The 18545-nt window shown below is 44.2% G+C and overlaps 1 long non-coding RNA gene across 1 annotated transcript in view; it reads right to left on the minus strand.

Moving 5' to 3' along the window:
- LOC146187406 (uncharacterized) overlaps positions 1 to 18062 on the minus strand; it is a 28946-nt gene extending 10884 nt beyond the window's left edge. Inside the window, exons 1-2 of the long non-coding RNA XR_014707922.1 lie at positions 17814 to 18062; positions 5719 to 5816 (exon numbers count right to left, since the gene is read on the minus strand). This is a non-coding gene — a long non-coding RNA (uncharacterized LOC146187406). The remainder of the gene's footprint in view (positions 1 to 5718; positions 5817 to 17813) is intronic.
- Between the last annotated feature and the right edge of the window lie 483 nt (positions 18063 to 18545).

The following is an 18545-nucleotide window of genomic DNA, read 5'->3' on the forward strand; positions in this document are numbered from 1 at the left end:
CAACTCCCACGTCGTCAAGTCCATCAAGAATAGCTTCATGGAGGACGTTGTCGTAAGCTCCCTTTATATCTAAAAATGCAGCAGCTACTAGTCGACGGTGACGCTTTTCGTGTTCTACTGCCGTCAATGGAAGAGCGTCCGCGGCGAAATCCAGTCATCATATTCGGATAAAGATCATTACTCTCTAGATACCACTCAAGTCTTGCCAGCACCATGCGCTCCATAACTTTTCCAACACAGCTTGCTAGGGCAACTGGCCGGTATGAGGTAAGTTCGAGAGGAGGCTTTCCAGGCTTCAAAAGAGCAACCAGGCGGCTAATTTTCCAGTGTTCAGGAACAGTACTAGAAGCCCATATATCATTGAAGTAATTAAGTAGTGCAGTTCTACCATCCTTGCCTAGGTTCGATAAGGTTGAATATGTAATCCCGTCAGGACCAGGTGCAGATGAATGCCGACAAGAAGCAAGAGCGGCGTCTAATTCAGCTATTGTAAAGGGCACGTCGTATTGATCATTCGGCGAAGGTGGTGCAAAAACCTCTGAAATTGGTAACTGTGCCTGGTTTGTGCCCACAACCATTTTACAAAAATCTTCAGCTACGTCAACTTCATTGCGGCGTTGGTAAAGGGCCAGGGCACGAAAAGGGTGCCTTTCTTGCGGAGGTGTGCGCAAGCTTCTCGCAACATGCCAGATATGCGACAGGGGCTTACGGGGATCCAGTGATGAGCAGAACTGTCTCCAACGTTGTCGTCCTAACCTCTCCAGGTGACGCAAAACTTGTCGTCTAGCTCGGCGAGAAAGTGCGAGATCTTGCGCGGATTTCGTTCTTCTGTACTTCCTTTCAGCCCGCCGACGGATCGCGCGAAGCCGCTCGAATTCCACGTCGATGCTGGACACTGACACCGGCACACTAACATAGCGAGTGTTCTCACCGAGAGAGGAAGTAATGAGTCCTTCTATTTGAGATGGTGACTGGAGGTCCACGCTGGAAGTCTCCACCGCTGCCCTAAAGGCGGGCCAGTCTGTGTATTGCACACGAGGTGAAGTGGCAGGTGCAAACCACTTGATGCATATGTACGTTGGTATGTGATCACTGCCATGTGTTTCCACATCACTACACCAAGAAACGGAGGGATGGAGGTTTCTGGAAACAAACGCCACATCCAAGCAGCTGCTGTAGGTTGTTCCGCGTAGAAACGTCGGTGAGCCGTCGTTTATATTGACGAGATCTTGCGTATGCATAAAGTCTGCCAGGTCTCTTCCTCTATTGCTCATTATTGCACTGCCCCACTGAGGGTGGTGAGCATTAAAGTCCCCCACAATAATACGAGGAGCTGCACAACACTGGATTATTGAAAATAGATATGATTTGTCCAAGCCATTTCTCGGTGGAATATAAGCGCCAATTACAGAACATACTCGTCCTTTCAGGGTTAACGTCAAACAAATGTAGTGGTTCGTGTTGTGGGGCTGCAGAGCATGGCGGACGTGCGCAATGTCTTGGCGTACACATACCAGCACTTTGCTTGTTTCGTTAGCTTCTCTAGACCATAGCAGAACATATCCAGAAAGGCGGAAAGCAGCCGGCATGTTGGGCTCACAGATCACAATCACAGGAAAGCGGTACTTCTGTACCCGCTGTCGGAAGTCACTCAGCCGACCACGCAGGCCTCGAGCATTCCATTGCATCACAACACTGCGGCGCAAGTGCATCGTCACAGAGGTGGGGTTAGTTTGTTGCGCCATTGTGAATTATTGCAATGCCGCCAAGAGCGGCTCAAATGCGTCCAAAAACTGAACAGCAAACTTTGCTGTTTGTGTGTTGATGCTGGAGAGCAGCACCCGCATTGAACGAACCAGCTGTTTCAGCATTTCTTTTACCTGCTGGCTGTCGGGGTTGTCGGAATTTTCAGTACGTGTGGCAACCAAACTGGGATTATGCCTGGCGTTGGCCTTTGATGGTAGAGCTGGCCACTCAGCATCAGAGGCGGTAGGTAATACAACAGCCTCTGTCGGATCCTTGGCCTGTGACACTGTCTGCGACATTACAGCAAGAGTACTCTTAGCGGGATTAGACTCAATCTGTTGTGGCACCTGAGCTGACGTTAACTCTGAAGTTGACTTATCCAGGCTAGGCTTGCCTTCCGATTCCTTGTGTCGGCGTCGGGAACGGTGCTTGCGACGACGAATAGACGCGGCCGCTTCTTGATGAGTCGAGTTATCTCTCACCATCTTTTTTAGTATACGTTTTTCATCCCGAATTTTAGGGCAGTCCTTAGCCGTCGATTCATGGGCACCCGAGCAGTTCGCACACTTGACAGTCTCCGTCTCGCATGCTTCATGAGGATGCGTACCGCCGCATCGACGGCAGGAGACCTCGTTTCGACAAACGGCGCTCACATGTCCGATCTTGTGGCATTTGTGGCACTGAACAGGTCTTGGAACATACATCCGAACTGGGTGTCTCACATAGCCCACTTTAACGTGTGATGGGAGGGATTCAGTTTCAAAGACTAATTTAATGCACTTTGAGCGGCCGAATCGATGAACATCCACAATGCGCGCCGTAGATTTGATCAGCGTGCAGAGATCGCTTTCACTTATCTCGGGGTCAACGTCGCTGATTACACCTGCAGTAGTCTTTTTCCCATGTGCAAGAAAGGAACGGACCGGCATGTTGCCTAGCGCACCAATTCCTTTCAGCTTGTCCACTGTAGCCTGGGATTTGACATCCACGGTCAGGACATTCTTCCAGGGATTAATTCTGACTTCGTCAACTTCACCGGGAACCAGCTGGTCGAAAAACTGCGTCAGGTGCTGTCTGTTTATCACATTCAGATTCGCCGTTGCCGTTGTTGGTACGAAGGCCACGGAAAAGATCCCTTGCTTTTCAGCATTCTTCTTTGGTGTCTCACTCATTACTGATGTTCGGCGCAGCTTCCTTTTCAGGCGGCGCGACTGTACAGGCGTGTAGCCGTTGTCGGAATCCATCTCAGTCACGGTGGAGTCATCTGCCGAGTCTGGAAGCTCCACGTCCGCGACGTCAAGGTGACCCGTCGAGTACGCTGTAGCCTGTTCGATGGTGGCGGGTGGGCGCAAGGGTCGTGTGCCCGCCATCCCGAAGGATGTCGAGATCACAAATAGTTCACAGCGATATAAAATCCAGAAAAGTGGAAGAGCGCTAGCTTCAGACGTTCGGAAACCTCCACTTCTTCTTCCTTCAGGTAGCTCCAAGCTATCACTCACTTGAAACCGTGCTGCCTGCGTTGGCCAGCCTGCCCTCCTCCCTCCCCCCCCCCCCCCCTCGTTCATTCATTTTTTCCGCACTGCTAAATAAAAAAAAAGAAAGCATGCATACTGCTGTGCGTTTAGCTCGCAGGACAGCTAGACTCCCCTCCCATTACCTCCACTCCCCCTTCCCACCCGCCACTCATTTTAAAGGACAGCCAACATCCCAGCACCCTTGCGTCCTTCCCGCGCAGACCAGGCAACCGTAGAATGAAAAAAAAAAAAAAGCCCATGCAGGACATGCAGGAGTGACATAGCCACGTCACTTTTGTTTCAACAAGGTTTGGGCTGCTTTGACCTGAGCAGCAGTATAGGGAGCGCTCAAGATTTGATTGCTTCTGTGCGCAGCGCGTTAGAGCACAGGGCTCGATCGGCCTTTGTACCTTAAGTTAAACCAGTTGTGTGAAACGATAGTGCCAGAAAATTGTTGGTTCATAAGCTAAGCCACATCTTTTATGAATTTACAGCTTAACTTCAAACACCAACGTTTATGTGCCCTTAGAAGATGCTCTCAGTCTTGACAGTTATTTCTTTTCTGCCACTGCAAAACAGCATGTGTGTGGCATGCGTGTGTGCAAGTAACTCATGCACTAGCCTTGCATGTTTTCATTACAATGAGAAAAACAAATGCACAATCCCTGCAGCGCACTGTGAAGAAGCAGACTCTTGACTCCGTGTCCTTGCATTGCTCGAATACCACCAACGCCACTAAACCACCGGAAGAAAAAGAATGAAAGCTAAGCAAAAGATAGCAAACGCACAGAATCGGCGCTCACTCTAAATTCCCTTGCATCATGCTTTTTGACTGAGCAGCGCTTCTCTCTCAAGGAAAAAAAGAATACAAACTCCACAAGATATGTGTACGTAACACATAGGCTATGTCACTGATGTATCACGTGATTGTGCACTGAAGACATGCAAAATATCCTCCCAATTCCCTTTGGGACAGAAGTTGGGTGCAATGCTGAATATTTCTGTATCAAACCTCATGTTATGCACGAATCTGACGACGAGCATGCCTTCACTATTGAAAACCAGAAGGGCGAAAGTGGTGGGGGGGTTATGAATTTTGTTACTGAGTGGAGCAGGTAATGGATGTGGTCATTGTCACAAGAAATGTCTCCTGGCAGCCACCTATTTCTGCCCCCAAAACAGGTTTGGCCGCCACAGTGAAGGGGTTTGCGCTGAGCAGAGAAGCATTGCAGAAATATTCTGCCAGAAAAACCCCATACTTCATTCATGGTCTATGATTACATATGGCATAGTATTATCAATAACACTCCCCTGTTTTCTCTTTTCACTTTACATACAAATTATATTCGCACTCAGTTTAGCTACCAAAAAAAGTGCAGGGGGGCCTTTTAGAGAGGAAATTTGTCAGAGCTGATTTATAAGAAAGCAGCCATCAACGGGTCTAGTTGAAGACAGGAAGACCAGAAAAATAACCCTCCAGAAAGGTCTTCAAGGAGTTCCAATTTGAGAAAAATTTATTCACAGCAGTTTTGCATAAATGTGCGAAATTTAGCAAAACAAAGACAAACATGCTGAAAAAAAGAAAAATTAAATAGGGACAAGAGAGGTGGCAACTGCGAAAAAGAGAGCCACCTGTAACCATGGTCTGGACGCATGCCAGGCTGTCACTTTGGGTTTATATTATATAGGCTCATGCTCTCTTCGATTGTTCCCTCTGAAGTGCACTTTTAGTTTTCATGTAGGCTCGCTTTTAGAGAAAAACCATGCAATTTTTTTGAGAATTTTAAGAAGCAAATAATTTCAGGAGTTCCAAAGCTCCTTGAAATAGTTCCTGAAAACCAAGGGTACTCAATGATATCAAAGGCCTGTGTAAACCACACTCCATGATCATCATATTGAAGGGAATGCCTTACCAGCCCAGCCTCTGGGGCCTGTGCCCAATAAAGTATGGATGCATCATGTAGAACTTATGAAATCAGCTGGTAATGACATCTGTGTCAAAACTTCTGGCTTTTCATATCTTAAAGTAAGCTCGCATTTTCAGTAAGTAGCACTTTAGTGGATAGAATGCAGTAATTTATAATAAAAGACAGCTTCAGCTTGTCCTCAATGTCCTTTTATTACTCTAAAGCTGAACATGAGCTATGAGAGACATCATGAAGGAGGGCTCTGGGTTAATTTCCAGAGCCCTCTTCCACAAAAGTTCTTCAAGCTATGCAGTGGCACCAAATGTGGGCAGGCAAATTTACATTTTGCCTCTATCAACAGGCCACAGGCACCATTCCACTCCACATTCTGAAACTCAACAGTCAAATGTCATAGCCAATAAGCAACGGCAGCAAGCAAAGAAAGCACTGAAGAAACCTAAATGTCAAAATAAACATGAGGGGTCACAAATGCAGTAGTGGGTTAGGCAAATAAAAAACTACACATACTGAAAGATGTCTTCAATACTTACATCAATGTCCTGCTTCTTGCCCACCACAGCACAGCACAATTCCGGCAAAGGGTATAGAGCTTGACGGAGCCATTGCTTACGAAGTCACATGGAACTTGCTGCAAGGTAAAAAGTACCATGACCCAACAAATTAGTGGAAACGTAATATGGTGCAACACGTACATGCAGAGGCTTTGTGAGCAATAAATAAAGGCACAGAGTAGGAACACCACAATACTGTTTTTTTTTCTTGAAATGATGCACGACATGCTCGTGCAGGTCACTGCATAAAATTTGCCTCTGCCTGCTAAATAATCTTAAATTATTATTTTTTTAATTCAAAATTTCACTTTGGGATTCAATTAGTTGAAGGGCGATTGCCTACAATGCCAGAGAAGAAACAATGTTGACATCACCCGAGACGTACCAACAGTAAAATAAAATAACTCCTTTCACTACATCTCGTCGCCAGCCTGGCAAAAGAGCAAGTCAGCCATCACAGTGCCCCTAGTTACAAATAAAAAAGCATTTACTTGACTTTAACTGCAAGTGCATTTTAACAGCCTATCCATAATCCACCAGTTCCCACTAGGTTCGAGATCAGACAAGCCCTCCCTTTCTTTATGCTTTACATCGAGCGAGCATCTTAATTGGCACTGCAGGGCCTAATACATGCCTGCAACTACAAACTACTTTTCTAAGAGATGTGGAACTTCATTAAAATTCATTTTATGACCGAAGTAGCAAAGATTGTATTTTATCTTGAAAGAAGCAGCAAGAAAAAACAAGGGTATGAAAGGATACAATACGGGCACTAGCTTACAACTAATGTTTATTGAAGCACACATGAAATATATAAAGAAGACGAGCAACAACGCAAACCACTCAATCACTGATAAGCAAAAAGCAAGACATGAATCACTAAAATTTAAGAACAGTTCCCTATCTAGATAACCCAACTCACTGCATGGTAACATGGTTGATGGCTCACTAACACATCCATTACCTAGTTGTAAAATATGTCTAGCTTCAATGATTTCCCAGCTGATTTGTAATGGATGACAGCCAGAATGTGCACAGCAGAAAGAAACTGAAAGCAACCAGTGCATTCTTACAATGCACAGCCAATTTGACCTCTACCTATATCTACTCAAATGGAACCGTTCGGAAGTTTTAGTGATTCATGTTTTGCTGTCTGCTTATTGGTGATTGAGCGGTTTGCAGTGTTGCTTGGCATTATATATTTCTTATTTGCATCAATAAACATTAGTTGCGAGTTAGCATCTGCTTGCTTCTTTTCACGTCCTTGTTTTTTCGTGCTGCTACTTTCAAGATGACACCTTACCAACTCACCCAAATTACATCCTTATGATTGTATTTTAGTCAGTGAAATTTTACTTCATGTGACACTAATCAACACACATGACCACGTTTCATGGAACTTAAAGCCAATCAATGAGAGCCTCATCATAAAGCATGAAAGTTGGCTCAGATATGCAACTCTCCATGCCAACACTGCTTGCACAGACATGATTTTCTGTGGTAAACAAAACACTGGGCTGCTGCAAGGGTGGTACAGAGCAAGCAGAGGGTGCTCTGACACTGAGAACAAATGTGGCATGGAATATTGCTGTACATGGGGACAATGTTTTGGGGCTATGCAGCCGAGTCTAGGTACGAAAGAAAAGGAGAAAAGTTTCTGTCCCCTTGCCGTGAAGAGTGGTTTGCTCACTATTTGGGCTAGGAGTGTACTGGGCTGAAGTGAAGGGAGATAGTTGGAGAGTTAATGCAAGGTCACTAGGGCTGAAGTAGCCCACTCTACATGGCAAGGGGAAAGAGGTATGTTGCCTCTTCCTTTCTGCCTAACTTCAGCTGCATAGCCACAGTTATCCCCGAGTATAGTGATGTGCTACCGTGATCAAGACTTGTAGAACTGAAAACTGAAAGTAACAAAGGGGTATGGCATGATTAAAATATCTATGGTGTCCATGTGAATAGCACGCTGCACTCCAGGGTTGCTGACGGCGCATTTACTTATTTTATATTTAAAAAAAAAACAGTAGTTAGTGAACCATAAATATAATACTTCTGCTATTGTGAGGATTCCACAGCTATGTAAACTGCATGAAGAAAGTGAAACTATCAATAGCTTGCACTGACAACTCACCAGGCACCCACTGGTGAAATAAAAGTGGAGCAAAATGTCATCTGCATTCACCACAATCACCATGAAGGTATTGCAGACACTAAGCATAGTTCACCATCATAGCACTTCTGATATCATATACAAGCCATCTATAAAGCTACCTAGCTTGTCACATGAACATATCAACAGATGACTTTTCAATGGTCATATGACTGACCAAATTCTCATGAAAAAAAATGTTTATGACCAAATCAGCACTTTTCTCAGAGTTCACTGCATGGGAGTGAGTTCGTCAACTGCTAGTGTTTCAGAAAAAGGGGTCATCAAGCTGTAACCTGAGTTGAGTTGCAAACAACGAAATTTCGGAGAGTGGTGAGGGGCAGACTTTGTGGCATTACGAAGGTCATCTACTAACGCTAACAGTAGGCAACCTTGATTTGATGACAGGGTTCAACATGCCAAAGAAACTTAGACAATGAGGGTCAGCAATAGTAGGTAGCTCTAGATAATTTTGACTATCTGCACTTCTTCAATGTGCACTGACACTGTACAGCACATGGGGACTTAGCGTTTTGCTACCACCGAAATTTAACCACCCTGGCTCGGACCGAGCCAGGGTCACCCAGCTCACTAGTCAAATGCCCTAAACACTGAAACCACCACAGTAGGGTGCAGGCAGCCTTGAAGAGGGTTACATTTGCAGGCATGTTTTGTACAAGCCAAGCTTATATAAGCTGGGTATGGCCAAGCTGCGGCTAGTGAGTAGCACGAGGCTCCTTGCAAAGTGCAGATCCCGACAGCTTGGCACCTGTCCACCACCCAACATTTGAAGTATTTCTGCCTCTACAGCCAGCTTCTCTGTTCTTTCTCCTTTAAGTTCCAAACCACCTATTGTTTAGAATTCTTTTGAACAACGAAACAATATGCCACCCTTATGGACATACATCTAACAGAGCTGCTCATGACTGTAACCATGCTCATTCGAGAATTTCAATATGCTTGCTTTACAAATGGGGCAGTAGAGGCATATTAACAATCGTGGCATGAGTTCTTCACTGTGACCACCAGCTTTGTTAAATGAAAAAAAAAGTCATTCTTATCATTTACTTTGCTCTTTGTAAAATGTTGCCTTATTAGTCAAGAGTTCTCATTAAAGGTATGGCAGCAGTTGTGTAGGCCCATAGCTAAAGAGCTGTCTGACATATGCCCGCATTGTATTAGCTTGCTCGTACATTGAACTGAGCCTTAGCAAGCTTCGCGGTGATGCAAAGAGATGTTTGCCCATGCTAACATCTCGGCATTTCCATAATGGCGCAGATCAGTGTCTTCACTCTACTTGTGCTATGAGCATTCCTGTCATTAGCATATATTGAAAGTAAAAAGGATGACAGCAGGCAATGCGACATATGCCAGCAGAGACACGTTCACCTGCTTTTCCTCTGCACATACAGTGAATTACAATCCCAGAAGTGAAGTGGTCTGCCTGCTCCGCAAAAGAGCACCTGCATCCAGTACAGATTGTGTCCCGATTGCGTTTGGAACTCATGCCAGCGCAAGTAGGTGGTGCCCATGAACTGACAGAAGAATTGCCTGTTATTCTGTGTGCTAGCCCATGCTTCGTCTACACGTGCCAGCTGTTTTTAAACCTGTAATAGGTCTGCATTTCTCCCGCTGCTCCTTGGGATGGCAATAACATCAACAGTTTATGCCATTCTTTCGTATAGCCGAGTGCGGGCAAGCAGGGTAAAATTTCTTTGGCACTATTCTCAAATAAAAGGAAGTCGCAGTTCACCCTTTCCACTGTTTCAGAGTTCAGGAATGGCTTTAAGATCATGAATAGCACATAAAGATGATTTCTGCACAAAATCTTCTAGTCACACTCCGAGCTGAGGTCTTTAAAAAAGATTATTGCATAATACTGCTACTCTTAGACTTGCTGTCCTCAAGAGTAAGCACTAGTTCATGACAGCAATTTGCATTCATAGCAGTGGCAAGTAATGATCATCTATTATGGAGCACAGAGGGCACAGTCAGCACAGCAGAGCATGCTACTGGAAATAGAAGGTGCAGCTGAACAAATACTCAAGCAAACTTCTAGCCGGTTCTGTTGATTTCGGAAGAACAATCCACTGCTCCAGGGACCGATCTTGGCTCAGCAATCGCTCCCCATCTGCATTGGGAAGATGGGACTTGTGTTCCGGATCTGCATTTGGAATACAGTTACTCCAAAAAGAGCAGAAAATAATGTTCTGTAAGTCACTAAACCCTGTGATTGGAATTGACCATTAGTAAAGTCTTGTCATCTATCACCTCGATCTGCTCATAATTTAAGTAGCATTATAAAAGTCTGCGATTCTGCAGGAACCTGTGATCTCACACCAAGAATTCAGTGCCCATAACAGGCACAACGCGCATCTAGAGATGCCAGGTAATGTAACTCGAAAGAAATGTTATGCTAACTCTTCTTTACCTACTAAGAGAGCAAACAGTATTTCTGTCATCGAACCTTCTTTTAAACACTATTTCATGGCAATGGCAAAAGGCATTTCGAGTCAACTGGAGGTCTAACCTAGTACAGTGGCGATGAACGAGCCCCTGAGCCTGCCATGTGCCAAGGCATAAATGCACTTCACTGCAATGTACGAGTAACAAGTGGAAGGCTGGAAGCTTGAACAATCTGTTTCCAGTAAACAGTGAAGTTTGGGTGGTTAGGTTGGAATACCAAGCAAGCACTCTGCCCATAGCTTCATCTACTAGATTTCCTCTCAAAGGTATAACCAGCAAACAATGTCTGCAACTTAAGCCAGGAGTACAATCCCAGCATGTTCTGAATGTTCTGAAGACATCGATCATCACATTAACTTTTTAATCATGCCAGTCACCTCAACATCAAATCAAAGCAATATATGTGGCAGCTTATGGAACCCTCGCAGATACAAAACACACCGAGAAATGCAAGCCAGTCAGTCTAAAGGCAACCTATCATCAGCATATTGTTCATGGCCTTCACAGCGCCACCAAGTTTGCTCCCTGACCACCCTATGAACATGCAGTGTTTGCACCCCAACTCGGGTTACACAAAATGTGGCGGCTCTTTAAACGAAATAGGAGCAGTGCACCAAGAAAGGCAAAAGTTCGTCCCTAGCTCCCATTATGTCAACTGAAGAATGTGCAAAGTCGGACAAGAAATATGGATTTCTGAAAACATGTATTCTGTATAGAAATATGAGTGATATCTAGGAATCTAGGAAGATAGTGGTACCAGTGCAGTAAGCAGTCTGCCCCTTGTGCATCATGAAGGGCCAATGCTCTCGAACTTCCAAACCTTTTATCATGCCAAAACATGCTCACCCGATCAATTATGAATTGTGAAAGGCTACACACTCTAAAGTGGAAACAGTTCCATGCAAAAAAAGTAAAAAGAAGCCAAATGCAGAATGTGATGTGACTGTTCAAACAATGTCTGGAAGTGCATGTGGCAACCAAGCAATTCATAAATGTGGTAGCCATCCATAATCTAGATCCAGACACAACACTAATTCCATATCAACTCTACTGTTGCTTCTACAAAACATGCATAAATTTAAACAAAAACACCACAACTGAATGATACTTTAATCAAAGGCTTGTTTTGCTTGGAATTCTGCATGCACTCTTCATTTTGAAACTTGCATGAATTTCATATTCTCACATCTGTGATGAACCAGTGGTATACTGAGTACGGAAAAACTGCACATTTTGATTCACATTTCATATCAGAGAAGATGCCAATGGGGCATCTCAGCACTAAGTCAGATTTTTTTCGCTTCATTTGTAAATAATTAAACAAGAAAATCAATACTATTGGTACTGTTGAATGCATAATTACCTTTACACCTTACTGACATGTCTGGACTGAAAGTCTGAGTTTGGTGTCTGTCATTTATATGCGCTTAGTAGTTTTTGGGGATTACTTCAGTCACGACCAAAGTATGAAAAAGAAAATATCAAGCATAATACAGGCGAAAAAATTCAAAATAGCTAAAAACGTTTTTTTTTCCCCTTCTACTACCCAAGGCTCGACAATGGAATTTAAGTACGGTTGCTGCTGAATCATACTGCCGTCGCATGTTCGCCGGCTCCATACCTCGTAATCCGCAATATTTATGGAACATAAGAATAATTCTAGCCCTGTAGTAACGCAGGTAGGTTTTACCGCTTATTCAATCCGTGTAGTTGCAACTGCACAAGCGCCGGATCTTCAACTGCAGCGCAACATAAGGCCCGGGTCGAGGCACTTGGAACTGGCCCATTCTAAATTCTTGCCGAAGGCTGAATTGCAGTAGGCGCCAGCATCGTGCACCCCGCAATGGTCTTACGAGTGATGATTTGTACGGCATATTCTACTCTGAGCGTGCAGCCCCTGGCACTAGCTGTCTCTTTTCCTAGACACAGCAAACGCATTCACCCTTCCCTCGTCAAAAGCAAACTACCGTATGTTATAATGACATGCGCGTCTTGATGTTTACGAACTAGCGCTGTGTTGGCATGCATCATCAGTTCTGCGCAAAGTTTTTAGGAGAATGTACAGGGAAAATGGAAATTAAATAACCTCCGAGATGTCGTATGTATGCCGGGTGGTGGCCGCCCTCCAATAGTCCCGTCGTCAGCGTAGTGTTTGCAGTGAGAGCGCACAAAGGAAACGCACTACCTGTCGGGCACGCGAGCACACTTTTTGCACAGGTATTCACACAACCTTACCACGCTTCTGCACATCGCACGAGCTATTTTGTTGCGCTCTGTGCCTCGTATATCTCGAAATAATGAAGCCGCAAGCAGCAAGGCGCCCCAACAGCACACAAGAGAAAAAGGCGCGACGCCACCAACTCATAATGGCTACGGCTAGCACTTCGATCCGCTTCGGCTGCCTCGTCTGGTTTCGACTTGTTTCGGTTTCGGAAGTCGCTGACCTAACGACTTTGCTGCTCGCCGAACAGTGGCAAGCACGATGTCGGGCGTCTACGCGCTAACGCTGCATGTTTGTCGTGTATACGCGCCTGTAGTTTGTACATTCAAAAATTAGCAGTGCTAGCGAAAGACCACCGTGAGTTTCGCTTCTTTTCTCGCGATGCTGGACAAACTAACTGCGTGCTTTGCTTGTCATGGACGTTAGTTGACGGCGGTCTGTGGTTCGGCGAATCGGAGCTTTGGCCCAAATTCATTGCCATGCTCCTTGCGAAAACTCCTGTTCATAAACAGTAAAAGTGGCAATTGTTTGTTTGTTAATATTGAAAGAATGTACGGCGTTTTACAGATCAAGTGATTTGTTTGGAAACAGAAGATGCTGAATTGTGCTCGCTCATAAAAAACAGTGGGCGAGCCCAATTCGGCTCGCCCGCTGTTCCTTCATAGGCGCCACATCTATGGCTGTCAGCTCCAACTGGTCACCTGAGAGCGATCGTTTCTTGTGTAATATGTGCCTCACTACTTCAGTGTTTAACCCTTAAATGGTGACGAAATTTTTTAATTCCTGTAGCTTATAGCAAAAGCAAGGACAGCGGGGTGAAAGCCTGAACTCTCAATCAGGAAAGATATGCGATATGCAAAAATAGCTTACCGGTCAAGCTTCAAGTGAAGGCAGTGTGGGGTGTTTGCACGCTCTTTACTTCAATTAAGAAACTGAACATACAGATATTTCAACTTATCTCTGTCGCCTACAGCATACAGTAAAGAAGCTAAAGCAATCAAGCTGCTCTTTCCATGCAGCATACTGATTATGCACTGCTGGTGGAAACTGCACAACATATATTCGTGGAGTTGCACGTGCAGCTTTCCTCAATGCATCTCGCGTGACGCAGCCTACAGTTACACTGAAAAATATGCCATCTAAAATACATTTCCTTGCAATATGATGATTCAGCATATATGTGTATAGTGTGCATAGCTTCAAGATGCAACACATACTGTTGGTATCACCTCTCATAAAGTACTAGGATTTGTGTATCTCTTCATTAGTCTAAGATCACCGATTCAATCCTTTCTTTTTTTTTCTTTTTATTTGACATTGAGACGGACAACATTTGCAAGTGTCATTACGCAGCAGAAAGCTTCAATTCAGAGTAGTGCAGTTTAGCAAATTTTTGCTATAGTCTCAGGAAACTTAAAAATGGTGTATATAGGTGTAGATGTGCAAGTCAAAACTCAAAAGGCTGTAGGAGCTGTTTTGCTCAGCCTATCCTTGTGCTGAAAAAGAGAGTCAGGCTGGTTGGTTATAATGAGTCGATTGAGACAGTGCTCTAAGATAGTAAGGGAGATAAAGAAGCAGAATTCTTGTCATCTTCTCTCCCATCCCATCTGTTAGTGCTGTTCAGTCGTTTAAGAATTGTCTTTCTGTGGTCTTTACAAGTGAATATGAGCTCGTGAAGTTTAGTACTGGAGTTGGCTTTCACATTTCTGCTATCACATTTGCTTTTCCTTCTGCAGATGAAACTCGAAGCCAGTTCTTCATACAAACTTGTGATGCCTAATGGTGGTAATAGTGTGCAGTTATAGTGAGTTGCCTCCATTCATATGCAAAACACAATGTAACGGAGATTTTGATCGCCAGTTTGACCGTCATCTACTTGGCAGGCAACACATCAATGTTGTGCACACAGCCTTTGTCGTGCAGCTATGGCTTCGTCCAACTTTCAGAAACGAATGGTTGAAAGAGAAGCAAATGATGCTATTAGATCTAGTTGAAGTATCTCGCTTTTGACATTGTTTTACAGTGAGCTCGATATGTCGAGTAGTTGTTGCTCAGCGTGCATGTTGTCATATAAAGATTTCTGCATAATGAAAGGAAGCAAGCACTTTTCTACTAATGTTGAAAATGTGCTGCAAGCCAAGACCAAAATTGTGAAATATGAAAAAGTGTACCTGTCGCAAATAATCATGAAGTAATCATTATATGAAAGCTCTAACTTTGACCTCTTTCATATTGGAAGGACCTACACAGTCTCAACGACTAATTTTTTAGCATGCAAGCATGTACATGGCCACGTAGTTTGCATGCTCTCTTAGAGCATCTGTTCACGCACTGGCTCCATGTGCTTCTACAAGCTCGCACAAATACGTGACCAGCTCATTCTCATTTAATCTTGCACAGTGGCTGTGCGTGCTTCTGTGAGCTCGCTCATGGGCTCATTCAAACTCACAAGAACTTGTACAATCTCATGCGTTCCTGCACAGTGGCTCTACGTGCTCTCATAAATCCACGTTTAATCTCCCAAGAACTCACATATTCTTATACATTCTCAATCACTCTCACACTTTCTTGTACAGCTCACATACAGTTTTTTCAGTAGGGTCGTTGCATTTGTGCAGTCGTGGAAGATGGTGGCTTAATTATTTCTTCCTTGTCCCTACATTTCACGCAATTACCTTTGAATCAAGATTGCTGAATAATTGAGCTTTAATTCAGTTTGCAGCATGAAGTTCATACTTACCTAGAGAGTATGTACCATGGTTGCATTATCTAGCTCTCTTATTTTGCGCATTTTGAAATGCAGCTTTTGAAAGTTTGCACAAAGCCATGGCAGCACTCGCGCATCGTCAGAGTATCACCAACGAAACAGCCGCAGGCCTCTGAAGAAAGCTGCAGTACCCTAGTCTTTTTAGGACAGCAGGCCCCGTCTCAAATATTAGGTTGTTTACAGCCTTGCCAGAGACGTGTGCTTCGGAATAAGCCCTGAGCTGCGTTCTAGCTACAACACCCGTATGGAGTCCTAAACGAAGGGTCATCTTTTAGTTCTCACTGCATGGAACACATCGCACCTACGCTGCTCGTCGTCCTCGGGTCTCCGTCCGCTGGTCCGAGCCATGATCCACTGCCGAAGTTTGCAACGTTCCTGATGATGGAAGCTCCACGGCTCCACTTTGATGATGTCCGAATTCAAAACCACCGTGTAACGTTTTTTTCCGTGCTGCGCATGATGCTGCGCCACAATGCGCCATGCTGCTAATGTCGCTGTGGTTGCGTTGGTTGCGTTCTGTTGCTACGCTGCTACCTTGACTACTGCTACTGTTCGCATACAATCATGTGCCTTTAGACACATTACAAATAATTTTTTTACGCGTCATAACACAAAATACAATATAATTCACCACTTTGCGTGCATATTTTGGAACAGTTAAATGTGGCTATATTTGACGGATTTTGTTTTTTCTCCTAGTGTCATTGGTGTTATTTTGCAAGATGACTGCGCCCAGTATAGCGAGCTCGCTATCTCCTCAGAATATCTCAGAGGTTTGTTTTGCTCCTCCCGGTTTGCAAAGAATTTCTTTTGAAATTAACCTTAAACGAGTGTGGAAACAGTAGCGCTGCAAGTCCACATTTTTTCCCAGCAATAGTGTTGAAGCGATGTTGGTTTCAGGCACCGTCTGCTTCCACATTAAGCCGGATTTTAAACTATTGGCTTTCGCGAATTGTCTTGTGCTTACGGAAATGCACTACAGATATTTATGTTCTGAATGTATGCGGTTTTCATGGACGCGGTCCGCTGTTACCATAGGGTGTCTACGGCTGTTGCCGCATGTGTTGCCCGCAAGTACTTGGCGCTGGCTAGTAGCGTAATGTTGATCCGAATTTTAAAGCATCTGCCTGTCTGGTTTGACTGCACTGGCGCTAGATCCATATAGTTCTTTGGTGGTGCCACGAAATGTGCGTCATTAATTGAAGTTTCTACTGTTATACTTGCACTACTGCTTCGAGATTTGAGCGCTCATGCTTCAAACTGTTCGATTGAGGCTTGTGCTGTTGGGCAAGCTGGTCTGACTTCAAGGCCAAAATGGACAACACACACGACTCAATTTCGTCGTTGCCTTGGCGCTGGTTGCCTAAATCATTATTTTTTATCCTTTACTCTGTAAGCGGTCACACATCAATGATAAGTATTTTTATGGGGGTTTGGTATGTCGTTGCTATATTTATTTGTAGCTGTGAGGCCGACCAGTTGTGGATTATATCAGTGTAACTTACTGCCTCTTCCATTAGATATCCACTACAAAGCAGTACAAACTACAATCGAAACATGCAACTTCTAGCTTTGTAAAACGTATGTACACTTGGTTAGCAAGCCTGGCTTTTTGCTTGATGGTAATAGAGTGTTTGTTTGTAAATAGATGAAGAGCCGCAAAGTGGTTCGCTTTCCCTAAGCCAGGGAAGCCACATTTTAGTCAAAGTGTTTTTTTCTTTAGAAATAGTTATACAGCATACCCTACATACATACACCTGAGCAGATGCATGCAACTTTTTTTTTTTAACCAAATTATAACAGCTCGTGCGTGTTGTTCAGATGTCACTGCCGTGCAGTAAACAAATTGCAGGAAATTGCCTGTCTTTGTTGAAATCGTGTGTTCTTGTGTTTTTCACCGGTACATTAGCAAATCAATAGTGCTTCAATCAGTTTGACTTCTGCTGTGTAATTTAAGACGTCATAAAGTCCTTGTTGAATTTAATACTGGAGTGCTAATGCCAGTAGTCATCTTAAATATTGTGGTTATCCAATCCTTTCATGCCACAACAAAAAGGAAACATACTAAATGTATATGCAGCATGAATGAAGACGAGAGTTCGGTTGCTAAGAAAGGGGACAGCTGAACAACTGACATAATGTGGGTACAGACCTCTTCAGACTTGAGTTGCAGGTAGGATATGGCCTACAAAGCACAGTTCAACGAAGAATGCCACCAAGTTTTGTTCATTGCTGCTAGATTAAATGTACCTTTTTGGCCCAGAAACCATAGTCCCCAGAGTTCATAACATTTTCACAACCAATTCAAGCTTATTGGTTCCATCAAAACCTATGGTACCTACCAGGCTGTTTGATAACACACATCCGCAAGCTTTTGTCTGTAGAGGGTGCTAGGAAGCTGCTAACAGATATGGCCTACAAAGCACAGTTAAAGGAAGGATACTGACAATTGTTCGTTGCTGCTAGGTTATATGTACCTTTTTGGTCCAGAAACTGTAGTCACCCGAGTTCAAAGTGCATGAATGCATATTCATGTGACAGCCTTAGAGGCCCTCTTCCCTAGAAAATCCTTCCAACTGTGTTGTGAGCAAAAAATTACAACCTGATGGTAGTTGGCAGGTGACATGGCTAGGCACTGATTGGGCAGCTCCTTTAAAGATGAGGGCAGTTAATTAAACCCACTGGGATCCTTGAATAACAAATCACACATGTGAGAAAAAGTAGAGAGACACTCAAACTTCGCCTTAAGAGTAAATGTGATAGTGCCTTTAGTACCACCTTTCCATTCCGTGAAATTTTTTATGAGTGAGCGATGCCGTTGTGGAGGGCCCCAATTAATTTTGAGAACATGGGACTCTAACCTGCACTGATATCCGAAATTACATGGGCACCTTGCTTCTCGCTCCATCGAAATTCAGCCGCTGCGACCAGGATCAAACCTATGTCCCCCGACTCGGTACTTGAATGCCTAACCACCGAGCCACTGCTGCAGAGTTGTCATCGCATGTTGAAGACAGCATTTCTCAGACTTTAGTGCTGCAAGGACGTGGGCTGAAGGCAGGTCACATGGATGTGCCAGGCTGAGCACAAGTAAAATTTAATGCTTTTATTCACGGTGCAAGTCAAACAGAATTGCTGGACATGTTGCTGTACACTGCACACGACACGAAAAAAATACAACTCTTCTTGGAGAGCGAGATTAGTTCTCT

The sequence above is a fragment of the Amblyomma maculatum genome, chromosome 6 (genome assembly GCF_055883805.1).
Source record: "Amblyomma maculatum isolate TAMU_Amacu chromosome 6, ASM5588380v1, whole genome shotgun sequence".
NCBI classification, from domain to species: domain Eukaryota; kingdom Metazoa; phylum Arthropoda; class Arachnida; order Ixodida; family Ixodidae; genus Amblyomma; species Amblyomma maculatum.